Here is a 22225-nt window from a genome sequence, read left to right on the forward strand (position 1 = left end):
TGATACATAATACTTATATTTAGTGAGCAGAGACCCACAACACAGATATGGGAATATGAGAAAGGGGTAGTTATTTATGGCAACTGAACATAGTCAAGACCGTTGCATGTCATTTCCCAAGATCCCCAAGGATTTCAAGCTATTAACTTGACATAACATTGGTCAGTACAAACTGCTGATCTAGAGATCATTGATGATGTATTACTGCATTTACGAGATCGCTTTCGAAATGTCTGTGAGTGATTTCTGCTGATCAATACCGCTTCTAACCCAGGACAATGCAACTCCTACAGCAGGTGAAGATATTATTAAAACGGTAACAAATCTAAATATATTAAATATAAAGTATAAAATATCTTTGTTTCACAGACAGAAATAGGGCAATGGATTTTCAAGAGGATATCAGAGCCTTGTCTGAAAGTTTGCTATAATTCTGGGGTGGATTTAAAGTGATGGGCTGCATTAAGAGGTCCTAAAGATAAATACATTTTAGCAATGATTATCCGGAAAAGAAAGTATAACAGTTTTCCTATCAAATATTTGAAGACGTTATTTTTGCTGCTAAATTGAATATAATAAATTCTCTATTTAACATACTTCAAATGCTTTAAAAGAAACAAACATATTTTCATTTTACATTTATCTTTTCTTTTTACGTTTTTTTTTTTTTTTGGGGGGGGGGGGAGGGCCTAGACTCTCAAATATATATGAAACCAAAAGGGTTGCATCATTTGACTATGCACAATATATATATATATATATATATATATATATATATATAGTGCACATTTAAGGAAACTAATTAATTTGAAAAGGTTGAAGATGACCTCACGGTATCCTGCTTCATTGTGGCAGTGTGCAACTACCTTGATATATGATTTGACATATTGAATAATGGAAACATATTAACAAGCATATATTTGTTTCAGTACATAGACTGTACCAATTACAACAATGGTCTTTAGAATGAAAATAAGACCTAGTAGGAGGATACATTTTTTTTTCAATTAACTGATTTATCATGAGTAATGTGCCCTTAAAAATGCAAATCTAGATTGTTTTAAATGGATTTCTCTGTTGCATTCTTGATCCATACGCAATTTGACCAAACTCATTCTATGTAGTTAAAAAATAGTAACATCATTTCAGGATAAATATACCATTAACATATTGTCCTGTATTTTGTTCACTCTCATACCGAAATACTAATTAGCCTATTGGCACAATGGTGTCTTTTTTTGTTTGTGAGGGGAGGGGGGGGGGGGGGGGGGAAGAGGGGGGGGGGGGGAAGAGGGGGGGGGGGGAGAGGGGGGGGGGAAGAGGGGGGGGGGGGCCTTCACCCTAGTGAATCAATGATTTACTGAAGTATTGTGATCAAAATGTAATGTTTTTTTTCTCCCAAGGAAGATGGATAAGTGGTGTATATATGAAATCACCATCACTACCTACTTCTATAATGGCATGATGTATTATGGGTAAAATAATGCCATTTATGGACCCTGGAGACATCATTATACACTACAATAATGAAGACATGCTTTCACTTCAGCATTATGTATTTTATATTGATTATTATGATGATGATATGTTATATCAGATACGTGTCCCACTCTGCCCAAGATTGGTGGGAATAACACTGCAGAGCGATAGCTGATGTTCTTAAATCAACCCCCTCATTAGAAGCCTACTGGGTGAGGATCTAGGTAAAGAGAGTAACACAGTGTCACCCCGTCTCCTCTGCCAGCATACTAGTAATCGAAAATGGGCTGAGATAATAGCAGCTGTTGCAATACCTCCCTATAAGCTTGGGAAGGCTGGGGTGTGTTTCTAACAGTACTATGCAATTAAATGTCCTCATCACCCATTATTATAAACATTCAAATTCTCATAGATATTTGCACATATTATCAGGAGAGGGATGGCAGGATTAGGCCTGGGGGGCAAATCCAATCAAGTGGCCCATTGCGCCAAGAAGAGAGTAAAAACACCTTTCCCATGTGATTGAAAGGGGGCAGACACTCACTGACAGGCACACACACACTTGCTGATTTGACATACACTAACAAACACACACTCACTGACATATGTGCCAGATTAAGAGCCCAGGGGGCCTGCTGATGACAATTATGATGGGGCCTAATTACAGAATCTTATCGACCAAACACACTAAAACAGTCATACCCCTCAAGCGTCATATATCTGATGGAGTTGGTGATGGAGGGAAACTCAAAGGATGCAGCTATAAGAAAACACATACTCTATGCTAATCTCTTTATCTAATTTATGCTTTCATCTTTCAAGTAAATACATACACCCTAACAGTGTCCTTATGTATCACAGTGCCAGTGTCCCCATGTCGCCCAGTCCCCTAGTCTCCCAGTGTCTGTGTCCCCATTTCTCAGGATACTAGGGGACACAGTGAGACATGGGGACACTGAGAGACCTGGGATCACTGAGACACTTGGGGACACTGGGAGACATGGGGGCACTGAGATACATGGAGACACTGGGAGACATGATGGCACTTGTGGATACAGACATGGAGACACTGTGAGACATGTGGACACTGAGACATTTGGGAACACTGGGAGAAATGGGGTCACAGACACTAGGGATACAGAGACATGGGGACACAGACACTGGGAGACATGGGGAAACTGGGAGACATGTGGACACTGAGACACTAGGGACACTGGCTGGGAGGCATGGGGACACAGACACTTGGGGACACTGGGAGACATGGGGACAAAGACACTGGTAGACTAGGGGACACTGGGAGACATGTGGACACTGAGACACTAGGGACACTGGCTGGGAGGCATGGGGACACTGGGAGACATGGGGGCACTTGTGGACATAGAGATGGGGACACTGGGAGACATGGGGAAACTGAGACATTTGGGGACACTGGGAGACATGGGGACACTAGGGACACAGAGACATGGGGACACAGACACTGGAAGACATGGGGACACTGAGACACTAGGGACACTGGCTGGGAGACATAGGGACACTGGGAGACATGGGGACACTGAGACACTGGCTGGGAGACATGTGGACACTGAGAGACATGGGGACACTGAGAGACATAGGGACACAGACACTGGGAGACTAGGGGACACTGGGAGCCATGGGGACACTGAGACACTAGGGACACCGGCTGGGAGACATGGGGACATGGAGACACTGTGTCCCTAGTGTCTCTGTGTCCCAATGTGTCTTCATATGTCTCACAGCGTCCCCATGTGTCTCAGCATCCCCATGTGTCTCAGGGTCCCCATGTCTCACAGTGTCTCCTAGTGTCTCAGTGTCCCCATGTTTCCCAGTGTCCCCAAGTGTCTCAGTGTCCCCACACCTCCCAGTGTCCCTTGGTGTCTCTGTGTTCCCATGTGTCCCCTAGTGTCTGTGTCCCCATGTCTTCCTGCTGCCTTTCCCCCCATCCTTCACATACCTGAGCTTTAGTCTGCCTCTGCAGGCTGGGGGCTGCTGTCTGGACTCTCTGTGCTGTGTAGCTGCTCCCCCATTGATCAGTGAGTAGAGAGAGGCAGGGAAATGCTGTAACTTCCTATCCCTGCATCTCTCCCTTTCCACAGCTTGAGAAATGCACCCAAAAGTCCCAAAACAACTGCAAACAATTTCCAGAATGGCTCCAAAACTCGATGCAAAAGTTGCTCCAACACCTCCAACATCTCCATACTCAATGCCATGTGCTACCCACAGGCTCCAGGATGCAGGGGGCGGTGTTATAAACCTCCCAGGTGAAATGCATCCTGGGGAAACTTGCTTTGTATTGTGAACATTTTTTGTAAACCAAGACATAATTTTCAATGGATTTTCATTTGTAAACCGAAAATTATGTTAACCGAGGTGTTTGTAAACCGAGGTCCCACTGTATTTGCATTTGTATTGCCAGTATTACTGCAATACCGTCACGGCCACGCAGCCTCAAATACTGGCTGTGCCTTAAAATACCAGTCCGGTGCCAAACCTAAGAGTAGTGTGTAAAAAAAAATAATAATATTAAAACATTTTTTAATTGGGCCTATTCCACGCAGCTCCATCAGCCCCTATGTTAATCCAGCCCTGACTGACAGACACACACACACACGCATACTGGCTGACACACACACACAGACAAACTGGCAAACACACATAGACATACTTGTACACACATAGACATACTGGCATACACACAGACAGACATACTGGCACACACACAGACAGACTTACTGACACACACACACAGACATACTGACACACACACACAGACATACTGACACACACACACACACACACACACTCCCACTCTCTCTCTCTCTCTTTCTCTCTCCATTCAAAGCCAGTATACAGGGGCTGAGTAAGGGGACAGGGCTGTAGTAAGGGGCTAGGGGCTGTAGTGGGGGGTATAAGCTGTAATTGGGGGTTTAGGAAATGTAGTGGGGGATAGGGGCTGAAGTAGGTTGATGGCTACAATTTGGAAAAGGGGCTGTGATGTGGGTAATATGGGTTGCAATTGGGGGAGAGGATCTGTAGTGGGGATGTTATGGGGGGCTGTGGTGGGGGGCATGGGGATGAGAAAGGGGTACAGGGGCTGAGAGGAGGGGGGCAGGAGCTGAGGGGGGCAGGAGCTGAATAAGGGGGGGACAGGAGCTGAAAAAGGGGGGACAGGAGCTGAGTAAGAGCGGGCCCGGACCTGAGTAAAGGGGGGACAGGAGCTGAGTAAGGGGAACAGGGCTGAGGAAAGGGCCAGGGGAAGGGAGACAGGTGCTGAGAAAGGAGGACAGGGGTTGAGGAAAGGGACAGGGGAAGGGGGAAAGGCGCCCAGCAAGGGGGACAGGGACTGAGGAAGGGGATTAACCCCCCCCAAAAAACTAAAGTGTATCCCCCCCCACTCCCTGAGTCTTACCTTAGGCCAGGGAGGTGTGGGCAGGAGGCAGGAGGCAGGAGCCAGCAGCCAGCCAGCAGTCAGTGGAGTCGGCCGGCCTCTCTTGATGATGTCAGGCAGATGGGGTGTGATTTCCTGTGCTCTTCTCCCAGACTGCCCGGAGAGAGCAGTTGAAGATGTGTGCTAAGGAAGGCGCAAGACAATGGGAGAGAGATCTGATAAGTTGAGATGGGACAGAATCAAGCGGGCTAGTGGTGGGGCGAGAGGAAAGGAGAAGGGTAGGAAAGGCATGATCTATGTGTGGTTATGTGTGGTTAAGAAAGAGAAAGGCAGGGTGGGGAGAATTATTTCCTTAGCTGTTCAATCTTGTCGGTAAAGTAGCATGCAAAGCTATCGGCTGCAAGGTTGGTTTGAGAGGTGGCCACAGCAGGGTGAAGAAGAGATTTAAAGGTGTCAATGAAACACCTGGGATTGCGGGAGCATGAACTAATGAGAGAGGAAAAGTATGACGGTTTGGCGTGGGCAAGGGCTGCACTGTATGAACATAATATGAATCTATAATGGAGAAAGTCTGACTGGGTGCGAGACTTCCACCAGGAGCGTTCAGCTCAATGGGAGCATCTTTGCAGGTAGCGTGTTGATTTAGTGTGCCACGGTTGGGGGCGTATCTCTGGTGGTGGTCAGAGAGAGGAAATGGAGTGTTGGAAATATTAGACACTGTACATGTATAAAAGAAAAAGAGGTAGATGGTATTGCCAGTTACATGGGTGGGAGAATTAGCCCACTGCGATAGCCCAAGGGAGTGTAACGAGTATATACCCCTACACGCAGGATCCAGCCTAACAGAAGACAGTACAGAGGAGAGATACGTCTACCGGACCTTAGAGTGGCCGGACTCGACGTAATAGGATAAGACAGAGTCAGGAACGATCCGAGGTCAAGGGCACAAAGAGACAGCGTAAACGAAAACTAGCCGGGGACTGGTACACAGGAATCAGCAAGCCGGCAAACAGTACAGAATAGGATAAAGCGAAAACGAAGTCAGAATACAAAGCCAAGGTCAAATACGGAGAAACACAACTGAACACAACAAGCACTAAAGGGAACTGTAGCAGAAACCACGATAGGGCAACGAACTAAGGGAAAAGGGTAAGTATAAGTAGCCTTCAAACTAATGTGATTGGCTCCTGTCACTTCCACTCCCCCAACAGGTAAGTGTATGGGGTGATTGGCATGACAGGAGCCAATGGGAGCCTTTTTGCAATTTAGGCTCCCACTGTCTCTTTAAGAGCGCGCCCGAGATTCGCGGCGCGCTCTTAGCTGCAGGCGGGACACGTGACCGCTTCTCGCGGTCACTGCCCGCCTTCCTGTCTGAACAGTCGGACGAGCCGCGCGCGGCTCGTGCAGCCGCAGGACCGCGCGCGGCTTGAAGAGAGGACCGCGTCCGGCCCCCGGATAAGGTAAGTACCGCTACAGTACCCCCCCCTGAGGACACGCCCTCCGGGCGGGCAGGACCAGGCCTGGCAGGAAAACGCGAATGGAAAGAACGTACAAGGCGGGGAGCATGAACAGCATCCGCAGAAATCCAACTGCGCTCCTCAGGCCCATAACCCTTCCAATGTACCAAGTACTGAAGCCGACCCCTAAGAAAACGAGAGTCAATAACAGCAGATACTTCGAACTCCTCATGACCCTCCACAGAGACAGGAGGGGGAGGGGGAGTATGCCGGGTATAGCGGTTGCGTACGTAAGGCTTCAACAAAGAGGTGTGAAATACATTGGGTATACGCAGATTCTTAGGCAGACCCAAGGCATAAGAAACGGGATTAACCTTATGTATAATGCGATAAGGACCAATGAAGCGGGGAGCCAATTTCATAGAAGGCACCCGGAGGCGAATATTCCGTGTGGAAAGCAAAACCCTGTCCCCCACAACATAGGAAGGAGCCGCTCTGCGATGCTTGTCAGCCTGAGCCTTCTGGCGGGCAGCAGAGTCCACCAAAGAACGCTGAACCTGCTCCCAAGTATTACGCAAACCAGCCAAATGCTCATCCAGAACTGGCATGCCCTGAGAGGAGAATGCAGCCGGAAGAACAACGGGATGCTGGCCATAGACAACGTAAAAAGGGCTCTTGCCAGAAGAATCATGAGTGGCATTATTCCGAGCAAATTCAGCCCAAGGAAGCAGGTCAGACCAATTGTCCTGATGGTGAGACACAAAACAACGGAGGTACTGCTCAAGAGACTGGTTGGCACGTTCAGCAGCTCCATTAGACTGGGGATGGTAAGCGGAAGAAAATGAGAGGGAAATACCCATCTCCGAACAAAAGGCTTTCCAGAACCTGGAAATAAATTGGCTACCCCTATCGGATACAATAGATAAGGGAATACCATGTAATCGAAACACTTCTCTAGCGAAGATAAGAGCCAATTCCTTGGAAGTGGGCAACTTGCGAAGAGACACAAAGTGAGCCATTTTGGAAAACCGATCTACTATCATTAGGATGACTGTGTTACCATTCGAAGGGGGTAATTCAACAATAAAATCCATTGATAGATTAGACCAAGGTCTCTCGGGAACGGGCAACGGATGCAACAGCCCACAAGGAACTCTACGAGAGGTTTTCATACATGCACAAGTAGTACAAGCACTTATATAGTCAGTAACATCCTTACGTAAGGTATCCCACCAGAAATACCGAGAAACGGCTGACACTGTTTTGGAAATACCAGGATGTCCAGCAGTCTTAGTATCGTGATAAAGTGACAGAATATCCCGTCTCTCGGGAATGTCAACGAACAATTTATCATTAGGCCTCTCGCTGGGTGCCATGCCTTGTTTCGCTTGTATGGCCTGCAAGAGGGACGAGGAAATAGACAATATAGTAGTTGCTATTATCCTGTCTGGGGGAATGACAGGAGTGACATCAATCTCCTGTTTGTCAATAGTCTCGAATTGTCTGGACAGAGCGTCCGCTTTGGTGTTCCGGTCACCTGGCCTATAGGTGATTATATAATTAAAATGAGACAAGAACAGTGACCACCTAGCCTGCCTTGAAGACAATCTTTTAGCTTCGCTAAGGTAGGATAGGTTCTTATGATCTGTAAATATGAGAATAGGATCCTTAGTTCCTTCTAGCAAATGTCTCCATTCTTTGAGTGCTAAAATGATAGCAAGGAGTTCGCGATTACCCACATCATAATTCCTCTCTGCCTTGGACATTTGTTTAGAAAAGAAGCCACAAGGATGCAATGGCTTGTCAGGAGACTCTCTTTGGGATAAGACAGCACCTACCCCTATATCGGAAGCATCAACCTCAAGTATATATGGCAATGAGGGGACAGGATGCTGTAAAATAGGGGCAGAGGCGAACGTAGTTTTAAGAAAGTCAAAAGCCTGAAGTGCCTCAGTAGACCAGACACGTGTATTGCCATCCTTTTTAGTCATACGAGTAATAGGCGCTACTATAGACGAAAAACCTTTGATAAAACGTCTATAATAATTAGAGAAACCCAGAAAACGCTGGATGGCTTTCAGACCTTGCGGCAGAGGCCATTCTATGACTGCAGCGAGCTTCTGGGGATCCATCCGAAAACCCTCGGCGGAAATCAAATACCCTAAAAACTGGACCTCGGACTGGTCGAATAGACATTTTTCTAATTTGCAATAAAGACCATTAGCAAGAAGGGTCTTCAGAACTGTTGTAACATGTCTGTGATGAGCGTGAATGTCAGTAGAATATATTAAAATGTCATCCAAGTACACAATAACAAATGAGTGAATAAAGTCCCTTAAGACATCATTAATAAATTCTTGGAACACTGCTGGGGCATTGCAAAGCCCAAATGGCATGACGGTATACTCATAATGACCTGACCGAGTGTTAAAGGCTGTCTTCCATTCGTGGTCCTTTTTAATACGTATCAAATTGTATGCTCCTCTAAGATCTAATTTGGTGAATACCGTAGCATGTTTGAGCCTGTCAAACAATTCTGTTATTAGAGGTATAGGGTAAGCATTTTTGATGGTGATCTTGTTAAGACCTCTATAATCAATGCAAGGTCTTAAATCACCTTCTTTCTTTGATACAAAGAAGAACCCCGCTCCAGCCGGAGAAGAGGATCTTCTAATAAATCCCTTGTCTAATGACTCTTTAATGTACTCCTCCATGACACGGTTTTCTTGAACCGATAGGGGGTACACCCTGCCCTTAGGAGGTATAGTACCAGGCAACAAATCAATAGCACAATCGTAGGGTCTGTGAGGCGGTAATTTGTCAGCCTCTCTTTTATCAAAGACAGTCTTTAAAGTTAAATACTGAGAGGGTATTGTCGTAGATAAAGGAGGAACAGTAGGAACGTTAATAGAATTCACAGGCGTGACTTCAATAGTACATGACTCATGGCAGGCTTCACTCCATGATTTTATCTGCCCTGTCTCCCAGTCAAAAATGGGATTGTGGGCACGTAACCATGGATACCCTAACACCAACTGTGAAGAGGGAGAGGTGATGACCTGGAACCGAATGGTTTCATAGTGTAGAACCCCTGTGTACATGTGTAGCGGTGCAGTCTCGTGAGTGACAACAGGAGATATCAATGGTCTACCATCTATGGCCTCAACGGCCAAGGGTATCTCCTTCTCTCTGATGGGAATATTGTTTCTCTTTACAAAACCAGAGTCTATAAAGTTCTCGGCTGCCCCAGAATCAACCAGGGCGTCTATGTTTTCAACTATACAACTCTCTCCCATATGTAAAGAAACAGGGAGAAGCAGTCGGTTAGGAGGCAATGTAGGAGACTTAGAAATCACACCCAAGGCCAGTCCCCTATAAGGTCTTAGGTGCGAGAGTTTTCCGGGAGCAGAGGACACTCCTTTACCATATGGTCTCTCTTACCACAATATAGGCAGAGTCCCTCCATTCTCCTATGTAATTTCTCAGTATCTGAGAGTTTGGCAACCCCTAATTGCATAGGTTCCTCTTCAGATACTTTAACACTCTCCGGTATATTAACTCTGGGTTGAATAGGTGTAACAAAACGTCTATTCCTGTTCTTAGTATAGAGCCTGTCACGAATCCTATTATCTATATCGATGAGGTAGTCAATAAGGTCCTCTAAGGCAATAGGAAGCTCCTTAGCTGCTACCTCATCCAATATAGAGTCTGATAAACCTTCCATGAAGGCCGTAGTTAACCCATTATTGGTCCAATCGACCTGTGAGGCAAGGGTACGAAACTGTATAGCGTAATCAGCCACAGACCTAGAACCCTGTTTAACCCTCATTAATGCTCTAGCGGCATTCTTAGACCTTTTCATAGTATCAAAAGTTCTGCGAAAAGCTGTTAGGAAACTGTGAAAGTTATGCACCATAGGTCCATTAGCCTCCCAAATAGGGTTTGCCCATTCAAGTGCTTTGTCGGTAAGTTGGTGCATAAAGAACCCAACTTTAGACCTCTCTGTGGGAAATGAACGTGGATACATTTCAAAATGAAACTCTATTTGGTTAATGAACCCTCTGCATGTCTTAGAATCCCCTCCATACCTAGGAGGAAGCGTTAAATGTGCTGTAGCGTTAGGCATAGTCGATACTTCAGGAAGCAGGGGTGCAGGAGGGTTAGGTGCGGTTGCTGGAATGGTTCTAGCTAAGAGCGTCTGGAGAGCCTGAGCTATTTGATCCATACGGTGATCCTGCTCTACAAATCTAGCCTCATGGGTCGCCATCTGTTGAGCTAAATCTGCGGGGTCCATGGCCCTATCGTAATGTAACGAGTATATACCCCTACACGCAGGATCCAGCCTAACAGAAGACAGTACAGAGGAGAGATACGTCTACCGGACCTTAGAGTGGCCGGACTCGACGTAATAGGATAAGACAGAGTCAGGAACGATCCGAGGTCAAGGGCACAAAGAGACAGCGTAAACGAAAACTAGCCGGGGACTGGTACACAGGAATCAGCAAGCCGGCAAACAGTACAGAATAGGATAAAGCGAAAACGAAGTCAGAATACAAAGCCAAGGTCAAATACGGAGAAACACAACTGAACACAACAAGCACTAAAGGGAACTGTAGCAGAAACCACGATAGGGCAACGAACTAAGGGAAAAGGGTAAGTATAAGTAGCCTTCAAACTAATGTGATTGGCTCCTGTCACTTCCACTCCCCCAACAGGTAAGTGTATGGGGTGATTGGCATGACAGGAGCCAATGGGAGCCTTTTTGCAATTTAGGCTCCCACTGTCTCTTTAAGAGCGCGCCCGAGATTTGCGGCGCGCTCTTAGCTGCAGGCGGGACACGTGACCGCTTCTCGCGGTCACTGCCCGCCTTCCTGTCTGAACAGTCGGACGAGCCGCGCGCGGCTCGTGCAGCCGCAGGACCGCGCGCGGCTTGAAGAGAGGACCGCGTCCGGCCCCCGGATAAGGTAAGTACCGCTACAGGGAGGAAGTAATTAAAAGTAGTTCAGAGGCTGCTGAGGTCAGGGGTGGGTTAATGGGAATATTGAAGTCCCCGAGAATTAGGGATGGCATATTAAAGGAGAGGAAGTAGGGTAGCCAGGAAGCAAAGTGGTCAAGGAAGAGGAGAGGGGAACCAGGGGGCAATAAATAAGGGTGTGAAGAAATGACTATATTATTCGATATTTTGTTGCATAGTTCTTGCTTTTTTTTGTGTACTTTCCATTCGGCAGATGGGACTGCCGAACAGAGACCACCCCTGGCTCACTTAACTTCAAAGCCGGCATCACTTTCACCCTCTATGTGTGCGGTCAGCGTTCGTACTGTCGAACGCCACGTGGCAGAGAAAACCGCGGCCATCTTTTTTTCGCCAAACAAAGGCAGCGGGACTTGGTCGTCGAGTGTCTGGAACTAAAATCGGACACTCGACTTCCCAAACACCGGTCTCCATCATGCGAACGCTGGAACTAGTGATACCGATTAGCTAGGAGAGCGCTATTCGGTACAAATATGCACACAAATGAGGGGAACAATCGCTGCTAGGAGCCAGGGGAATTCATTCGGTACTTTTATGCATTTTTTTCCCTTTTTCTGAAGTGACCGGCAAAACCACACGAACCTCTGGAACTATTTTGGGCAGTCCGCCCCCAGTGGACCGGTCCCAAAGGACTTCCATACTTTTTGCGAACCCCTGAACCGATCCGGGTGAAATTTGGATATGTTGGTCACCCGGATCGGGGCTATCAGGGGATATAGTATTTGTGGGGATACCCCAGGTATAAAGGGGTGTTCCAGAAATTGGGGAAAATAGTGAATTTTCGGCCTGGAGATAATTAGGTTGTTACTATATCAGACCTGATTATCTCCAGGACTAGGGGAGGGAACTGCCTGTTTGTATTGGGTGTGTTTTATATTTTTACTGTTCGGGATTGGATAAATGTTACTCCTCCCTGTGGGATGTCCCCTTGCATGGGGACCTGCATAAAAAGCCATGTGTGTGAATAAACGTTAGTTCTGCTTGTATCCTGAACCTGGACTCTGACTGTTATTTGGAATTCGTATGCTGTAACAAGGGAATTATCTTATGCAGCTGTTATATTCCGTATGGATTTCGTTCCTGTAACTACCGAACCGGACTCTCGCTACCTTAGGCTCTGACCGTCCGGGAGGAAACTACCGAACTCGGTTTGGTTAAACTTGGTTTCCTTACAACTGGTGGCAAGCGGAGGGATTCGAATCCCGAATGGACGTTACAAACCAAGCAAGGGAATGAATGGCTCAGCAGTACCAGCTACTTAAAAGAACCACACTAAAAGATTTACTGGAAGCTCGAGGCAGAGTGGCAAGTAACAAGACAAAAGCCACGTTAATTGCGGAATTAATACAGAGCGATAATACCAGTAATACAGAGATGGATCAAGAGGAAGAAACCGTGATGCAAAAGGACATCCGATGGATGGTCAGTCTATTGGGACCCAACCCAACTACAGAGGCGCTTTTGCAGGTCATGGCACAAGCCAGACAAGCGCAAAAAGAACGAGAGGACCGGGATAGGCCGGCACAAGGAGATTTACTGCACTCCCCGGGAAGTACTGGGGAGATACCAAAGAAGGTAAATTATGCAGCCTTTAAATCGTTTAATGACAATGAGATGGAAATTGACAGTTACTTGCAAGACTTTGAACGTCAATGTGCGCTGGAGGGATTAGACTCCACGAAATGGGCTGCAGTCATTAGCAGTAAATTGTCCGGTAGAGCAGCCGAGGCGCTGCGAGCAGTACCTGAGGGGGACATACACAATTATGAAAAAGTAAAAGACATTTTGTTGGCCAGATATGCTGTAACTCCGGAGGCATACCGAAAAAAATTTAGAGAGCTGAGGAAGACTGGGAGAGATTCCCATACGGAATGGGCTTTTAGGCTACAACGGGCGGCCCGCAATTGGATGAAGGGCTGCCAAGCAACCACTCTGGAGGATGCTTTGCAACTTATGTTACTGGAGCAATTTTTTAATCACTCTGCAGAGGACATAAAAGACTGGGTTAAAGATAGAAAACCAAAAACTGTGGAGGAAGCCGCCAGGCTAGCGGATGAGTATCAAGATAATAGGAGGAAGGAGCAAGGGGTGAGCAGACCACCTTTTAAGCCTAACTACCAGGCTCCAACAACCCCTACCCCTCCTAGACCCTCCATGAGTAACCCTTCACCGAACCCAGCAAACACACCACGTCCTCCTGCAGTGTGCCATTATTGCAAGCAACCAGGGCATTACAAGAATCAGTGCCCTCGCTTAAACCGGGGAAGCTGGGAAAGGCAACCCCCACAACAACCCAGGGCAGCTGCTCATTGTGTGCAACAGGAAGGCACAACCGGTGTTCCTAACCAAGAAGAACAGTGGAGTGTATTACACGAGGTCAACCCAGTTCAAGCTGGGGGTGACAACCGGGACCACCACCGCCAATGGATTACCGTAGATGGCGTGGGGGCCCGGGCTCTGAGAGACTCTGGGGCTACTTTGACTGTGGTGCAACCTCACACGATCAGAGCGCAAGCTCGCACCGGACGCACAGTCGCTGTGAGGGTGGCTGGGGGCGCTATTCACAAACTGCCCACCGCTAATATCCTTGTTGATTGGGGTTCCGGGTCCAAACAGCTGGAGGTGGGGATTATGCAAGAACTACCCGCCGAGGTTTTGTTGGGGAATGATGTAGGATGCTTGACCTCCCAACTGGCCCGAGACCCCCCTGCCGAGGCATACCCAGTTACCACCCGAGCTCAAGCCAGACTGGAAGCTCCGCTGCACTCTGAGGAAAACCAGGTAAGAGTCGAAATACCCCCCTTACCCGATCCTACCTTTCCTTTCTGGGATACCCCCCAGGGGTTTGAACAAGAGCAGTGTACCGACCCCACATTAGAGGGTTATAGGAAGGCAGCGGCCGTTACCCCAGGGAACAACCCGCACGAAAAGTTTGAGTGGTATAAGGGGTTACTGTATAGAGTGACCGAGGGGGTGGGACAGGGGGCCACCCAGGTCATCAAAAGACAATTAATTGTACCCCGCAAATTCCGGGCTGAGTTGTTAAAACTCAGTCATGACATTCCCCTAGCAGGACATTTAGGGGTTAAAAATACAAGAGACAGGTTAACCCAAACCTTCTTCTGGCCCAGGGTCACCCAGGACCTCAAGTATTACTGCAGGACGTGCGACGTCTGCCAAAGGGTGGGAAAAAGGGGAGACCTTCGGAAGGCCAAACTTCACCCATTGCCCATTATAGAACAGCCCTTTCACCGAGTAGCGGTAGACTTAATAGGACCCCTCAGCCGACCCAGCCAGTCGGGCAAAAAGTTCATACTAACCGTGGTCGACTACGCCACTAGGTACCCGGAGGCAGTCGCCCTCACCAATATAGAGGCCGAGACCGTGGCCGAAGCCCTTATTCAGATTTTCACCCGAGTAGGTTTCCCACAAGAGATCCTATCCGATCGGGGAACTCAGTTCACGGCTACCCTGACACAACAATTGTGGCAGAGCTGTGGAGTGAAACCCCTGTTCAGCACCCCGTACCATCCCCAGACTAACGGGCTCTGTGAACGTTTCAATGGCACTCTAAAACAGATGCTAAAAACCTTTACGGAGTCCCACAAGAACTGGGAAAAATTCCTCCCCCACCTTCTGTTTGCCTACCGTGAGGTGCCCCAGGCCTCCACTGGGTTTTCCCCCTTCGAACTCCTGTATGGGAGAAAAGTTCGGGGCCCACTGGAGCTCGTACGGGAGCACTGGGAAGGCAATACAGACGAGGGGGGAGTCCCTATCGTCCAGTATGTCCTGGAATTCCGGGACCGTCTGCGGGCGCTCACCGCATCGGTTCGGGAGAACCTGCAGACGGCCCAGGAGGACCAGAGGAAATGGTACGATAGGGGAGCCCAAGATAGAGTACTAGAATTAGGGCAGAAGGTGTTAGCTTTGAGGCCAGTTAAAAAGGATAAGCTACAAGCCGCATGGCAGGGACCATTTAAGGTAGTAGAACGGGTTAGCGAGACCACCTACATCGTGAGCAAATGCTCAGATGAAAGGCTGACCAAAGCCTTCCATGTGAATATGCTCAAACCATACTTTGAGAGAACAGAGGATGTGGGCACCGTGTGTGCGCCCGCCACAGAAGATAGTGAGGGACTACCCCTCCCCGATTTACTAGACACCGCTCCCTGTACTATTGACCAAGTAAGCTTGGGTCAAAATTTAAACCCCCTGGAGAAAGGTGAGGCCACGCAACTGCTGCAGAGATACCAAGAGATGTTTTCAGCCACCCCAGGCTATACCTCCGCTGCGGTACACCGCGTGGAAACCCAGGGAGAGACGCCACTGCGGCAACAACCATATCGGATCCCGGAAGCAGTGCGTGAGAGTATGCTCACCGAGTTAAGGGATATGTTACAGTTAGGGGTAATAGAACCCTCGCAAAGTCCTTGGGCCTCCCCGGTAGTACTAGTACCGAAGCGCGACGGTACCACGCGCTTCTGTGTAGACTATCGGAGGCTTAACGATCGTACCATAACAGACGCCTACCCCATGCCCAGAATAGATGAGCTCTTAGACCGTATGGCGGGGGGGAACTACTTGACTACCCTGGACCTGTGCAAAGGTTATTGGCAGATCCCCTTGGAGCCTGCGGCCATCCCCAAGTCGGCATTCGTCACCCCTTTCGGGCTATACCAATTCAAGGTTATGCCCTTTGGGATGAAGAATGTCCCGGCTACCTTTCAGAGGATGGCCGATAGGCTCCTGGAGGGGTTTCAGGACTTCGCATGCGCGTATCTAGACGATATTGCCGTCTACAGCCGCACATGGGGAGACCATCTGGGCCATGTGTCCAGGGTACTCCAACGGATCCACCTCGCAGGGCTCACGTTAAAACCCGACAAATGTCACGTAGGTCTGGCCGAGGTACAGTATCTCGGCCACAGGGTGGGCTCCGGTAGACAGCGTCCAGAGCCAGCGAAGGTAGAGGCCATAGCGAACTGGCCCCAACCTAGGACCAAAACCCAGGTACTAGCTTTCTTAGGGACGGCCGGTTATTATAGAAAGTTTGTCCCAGAGTACAGCGCCCTGGCCAAACCCCTCACCGACCTTACCAAAAAGGCCCTCCCCAAACAGGTTTCCTGGACCCCAGAGTGCACGGACGCTTTCCAGAAGCTTAAAGCGGCATTGAGTGAGGCTCCTGTGTTGGCAGCACCCGACTACACTAAACAATTTCTTGTACACACAGATGCCTCCATGTTCGGACTGGGAGCCGTGCTAAGCCAAGTGGGCACAGGCGGCATGGAACACCCGGTGGCATACCTCAGCCGTAAACTGTTACCCCGAGAAGTCAGCTATGCCACCGTAGAAAAAGAATGCTTGGCCCTCGTGTGGGCACTCAAGAAGCTACAGCCCTATTTGTATGGGCGGGCATTTACCCTTATGACGGACCACAACCCCCTGGTATGGCTTAACCGGGTAGCTGGAGACAATCCCAGGCTATTACGGTGGAGCCTAGCCCTTCAACCTTATAATTTTACTATGCAGTACCGGCCCGGAAAACAAAATGGTAATGCGGATGGCCTGTCACGCCAGACCGAACTGGACTCCTAAACCGCTACTTTTCTCGGACATCCCCAAGCCAACCCGACAGGGTCTAGGCGGGTATGCCGACCTATGGACTTATAGGGGAGCAGTGTGAAGAAATGACTATATTATTCGATATTTTGTTGCATAGTTCTTGCTTTTTTTTGTGTACTTTCCATTCGGCAGATGGGACTGCCGAACAGAGACCACCCCTGGCTCACTTAACTTCAAAGCCGGCATCACTTTCACCCTCTATGTGTGCGGTCAGCGTTCGTACTGTCGAACGCCACGTGGCAGAGAAAACCGCGGCCATCTTTTTTTCGCCAAACAAAGGCAGCGGGACTTGGTCGTTGAGTGTCTGGAACTAAAATCGGACACTCGACTTCCCAAACACCGGTCTCCATCATGCGAACGCTGGAACTAGTGATACCGATTAGCTAGGAGAGCGCTATTCGGTACAAATATGCACACAAATGAGGGGAACAATCGCTGCTAGGAGCCAGGGGAATTCATTCGGTACTTTTATGCATTTTTTTCCCTTTTTCTGAAGTGACCGGCAAAACCACACGAACCTCTGGAACTATTTTGGGCAGTCCGCCCCCAGTGGACCGGTCCCAAAGGACTTCCATACTTTTTGCGAACCCCTGAACCGATCCGGGTGAAATTTGGATATGTTGGTCACCCGGATCGGGGCTATCAGGGGATATAGTATTTGTGGGGATACCCCAGGTATAAAGGGGTGTTCCAGAAATTGGGGAAAATAGTGAATTTTCGGCCTGGAGATAATTAGGTTGTTACTATATCAGACCTGATTATCTCCAGGACTAGGGGAGGGAACTGCCTGTTTGTATTGGGTGTGTTTTATATTTTTACTGTTCGGGATTGGATAAATGTTACTCCTCCCTGTGGGATGTCCCCTTGCATGGGGACCTGCATAAAAAGCCATGTGTGTGAATAAACGTTAGTTCTGCTTGTATCCTGAACCTGGACTCTGACTGTTATTTGGAATTCGTATGCTGTAACAAGGGAATTATCTTATGCAGCTGTTATATTCCGTATGGATTTCGTTCCTGTAACTACCGAACCGGACTCTCGCTACCTTAGGCTCTGACCGTCCGGGAGGAAACTACCGAACTCGGTTTGGTTAAACTTGGTTTCCTTACAAAGGGCAATGTTAGCAGAGAATGATTTTAATAGGCAAATCACATGGATTTCAAATGATGAGAAAAAGAGGGAAGGGGTGGGTAGAGGTTTTAAGGAGCAGTGAGGTGAGAGTAGAAACCCTACACCACCACCTTTACATTCAGTGTGTTTTGGGTTGTGAGTAAGTTGAAGGCCACCAAAAGATAAAAATGCAGGGGTGGCAGAGTGGGGGTAGTCAGAGGGGGAGAGCCATGTTTATGTTTAGGCTAGTAAGTCTACGAAACAAGAGATAAAGAGGTCAGTGGATTTTGTAATATTGCAAACAGAGCGTGCATTCCAGAGGGCAGTATTGAAGGAGGATTTAGGGGAAGAGTAACATGAGATGGGTATGTGTTTGGTGTGGTTCCTTTAATCTGTTAACTTTAAATGACAGATGAGCATATGACTACATTCTTACATTTTGCACAGACCACCTTAACACTAAAGGTCGGTCCTATTCTTGAATGGGTATTATGCCTGTACATAGGCATTATGTTTACATTCCAGTGGCATTTTCAATAGACACGTGCAATTTGTTTCATTCCGAATGTACATTCGGACGAATTTCGTGAAATTTGGACATTCGGATGCTTACGAATTTCCAAAGTGCCGAACCGAACCGCCGAAATCCCAAATTGCCAAAAGTTCTGAAGTGCGTTAGGGTTAGGGGTAGGGTTTATGGTTAGGGTTTAGGGGTAAAGTTAGGAGTAAGGGTTAGGGTTAGGGTTAGGGTCCGAATTAGCTTAGTTCCGAATTGCCGAAGTGCCTATTCCCAAATTTCGGAAGTGCCGAACTGAACCGAATGCCATTGGTCCGAATTGCCGAAACAGACTAACTTTTTTTTCTTACCTAATTTCCGAACCGAAGCAAATTTTTTGCCCATGCACATCCCTAATTTTCAGGGAATCTGAATTCACAAAAGTTCCAACAAGTTTCTTAGGATACTTCATTGTATATCTAATACTGTCACATCTATTGTATGTGACAAAACTGTATTTGCTTTTCAACCTTGTCTAACGTATTCTAAAATAAGGGATACCATATACTGTCTAAAACAAATTATCCTCCAATATTTCTGCAAATGATGAAAAAATGAAAAAAATAAATTGCATACACACACATAGTTTAACTTTTTAGGTACCCTGAACAACAGTCTACACGTGTTCGCTATGCATCTAGAAGTAGTAAAGTACATTGAATCACTATTTCATAGGAACTTTATGAAGCCAGATATTACTTTCATATATCACAGCTATACTGAGCAGTGCCTTGTTTTAGGAAGTGACCAGTTAGTACCTATTTTTTTTTATTATGCTATGAATAAGTTTGAAAATACATTTACAGTAAAGTTGTGTTTCCTACAGAATATAATAAAAGGGTTTTGAGAGTAAATATAACACAAATGTTGAGATTATTTTTTTTTCTAAGGACTGTTGGGAACTAATATTTTTTGTGTAGCTTTGTATCTTTACTAATTTTTCACTCTGCCCCCTTCCCCCAGTTCTGCAAAAGAACCCACTTTAGGGCCACTTTTTCCGTTCAGTTGACTTTTGTGGAAATTAAAAATGACGACATCCTGAGTAAGTTGCACTAATACATATGTTTTATAATGCCATTTCATGTAAACACTGATGCATTGTAAAGAGAAACGTTTAATTATTTAAACTGTAGTAGGAAACACATACGGTAATTGCTGATAATTACCGATATCCTGTGCATTACACCAACACCTTCATTTAAAATAATATATTATTCATTCTAAAATACAAGCTGTAATGTCTAGTGTAGTTATTGATGTGTTTAGGTTTAGGGTTATTTAAAAAAGTATGAATTGGTTATTCAGAGTGTATTTACTGATCGGGGTTGAAACTTCGATCATATTTTTTTTTGGGGGGGGGGGCATATGTTCTAGTTACACCTATTATTTAATTTATGTGAGTGCAACACTGTTTAAGTTGCACTGATAAGCCACAACATTAAAACCACTGACCGATGAATAATAATAATTGTTACAATAATTATATTGTTACAATGGTACCTGTTAAGGGGTGGAATATATTGGGCAACAAGTGAACAGAACAGAAAATGTGCCAGCAAACAGATCTGAGTCACTTTAACAAGAGCCAAATACTGATAGCTTGACGACTGGCTTAGAGCATCTCCGACTGGATCATAGCATCTCCAAAAACGTCTTGTGCGGTTTTCCTGGTATACTGTGGCTAACATCTACCAAAAGTGCTGCAAGGAAGGACAACTGGTGAACTGAACTCAGAGTCATGGGTGCCTAAGGCTCATTAAGCTGGCTTAAAAGAGTCTACCGTATTTTGCATTTTGCAATAACTGAACACAGGTTGGAAATTCGTATGCCAAATAATGCTCGTTTAGGTAGTGTATTTTGATCTTTTAGAAATAACTAGCACAGAATAGTTTTTTATTTCATTGCATTGATTCTACTAGAGGATTTGTTAAAGGGCTACTTACAACAAAGGTATTGCTCTACGGTCAGGGGGAAAGTGACAAACCTCCATGGAGAGCAAGTGGAAATTAAAGTGTATCTAAATTATTTACTGGATTTATCAAATCAGAAACTGTCCATCCTGATCAAATAATTTCATATTGTTAACTTCAGATTTAATTTGTCAAATGTCGCAGAGTGCAACTTCTTATACCTATATATGGATTTGTCAGAGAGTTTGTGCTCAGTTTGGTTGCATGCTAATAAATTGCAGAAATAAAATTTCTGAAGCTCAGTTTTCATCAGCATGAACTTAAATCCATACTTCAAGGGCACAAGCTATGTTAAATGCAAGGTGGCCCTGATAAGACCACTGAGAAATCCTGTCTCACATTTAAAGGGTTACTTCATGTACCATGACTACTTCAGTGATTTGAAGTGGTCATGGTGCTTGCAGTCTGTATTTGCAACATTTTTCTATGACATGCCGCACAGTGTTTAACCCCTTTGGTGCTGGAGGTGCCCCACCATCTCTGGCAGTGTCCTTTGTGAGATTATTAACCAGCCAGGAACAAGAGATATTGGCTGGCTAATGTCAATTCTGTGCATATTAGATATCTGTCATAAGCATGCATAGCATGCTGGCAAGAGGTGTTAGGTGGCAGCTGGTCCCCTCCCCCTAATGCTGTCCATATCCTCTACTCAGTCTTTCCTCCCTGACATGCCTCCACCTGAAGTGAGAGGTGCAAGATTGGACTACAGAGAGAATTTGGCTTCTGAGCTTGGACCAGGATAGGAACTAAAACCAATATTTCCTTAACATTTTGTTTTTTGGTTGGAGTAACTCTTTAAATTCCACTTTTACTTCTAATACCGCAAATACTTTTGAGTAAACCAGGAATTGTCAGGAACTGAGCATATCAAGTTTTGGTCAAAGCAGCAGAGCTGAAAAAAAATCTGTGAGTTGGTGATTTTTTCCAAATGATCAGTTTTCGTCTAAAATCTACAATCCCCTTTTCAAAACTAAACAGCTTCTTCTTCAGTAAAAAAAAAACTCAACTACACAGATGACCTTTATTTGGTGATAATTCTGTCCTATTGACTAGGTAAGTGAAGAGTACAAAATGTAAATCATTGCTTCTCTCCTAACTAAGGTCACATAGGTGATCAATAGCTATAAAATATTCTGATTTCTTTCACCCACATGGCTTCTGTTGCCATTATTTAAATATGGATAATAAATAACATTTGAGGAATACAATTTAAATTAGGGGTGCCCAAAGGGTAGATTTATAGATGTTGTAGAACTACAACTCCCATGATAATTTGCATGCCTTTAGAAGGACAAAGCATCATGGGAGTTGAAGTTTTAAAACATCTGGGGAGCTACCTTTATGGGCACACCTGATCTAAATAATAATCCAATCATTATCAGAACTGAACAGTTTGGGAATAAATGGCAGATCTGAACTGAGAGTTCCGACATCAATAAAATTAGAATATTTGACTGCCCAGTCAAAGTGAAATGTCTGTAATAAAATGTAAGCCAAACTAGGAATTTTCCAACGGTAATATTTTAGCCACAATTTGTTTTTTAATTTACCAACTCACCAAAACACCAAATTGTAGTGAATTGGAAACAAGCC

This window comes from Pelobates fuscus, chromosome 4 (genome assembly GCF_036172605.1).
Source record: "Pelobates fuscus isolate aPelFus1 chromosome 4, aPelFus1.pri, whole genome shotgun sequence".
NCBI classification, from domain to species: domain Eukaryota; kingdom Metazoa; phylum Chordata; class Amphibia; order Anura; family Pelobatidae; genus Pelobates; species Pelobates fuscus.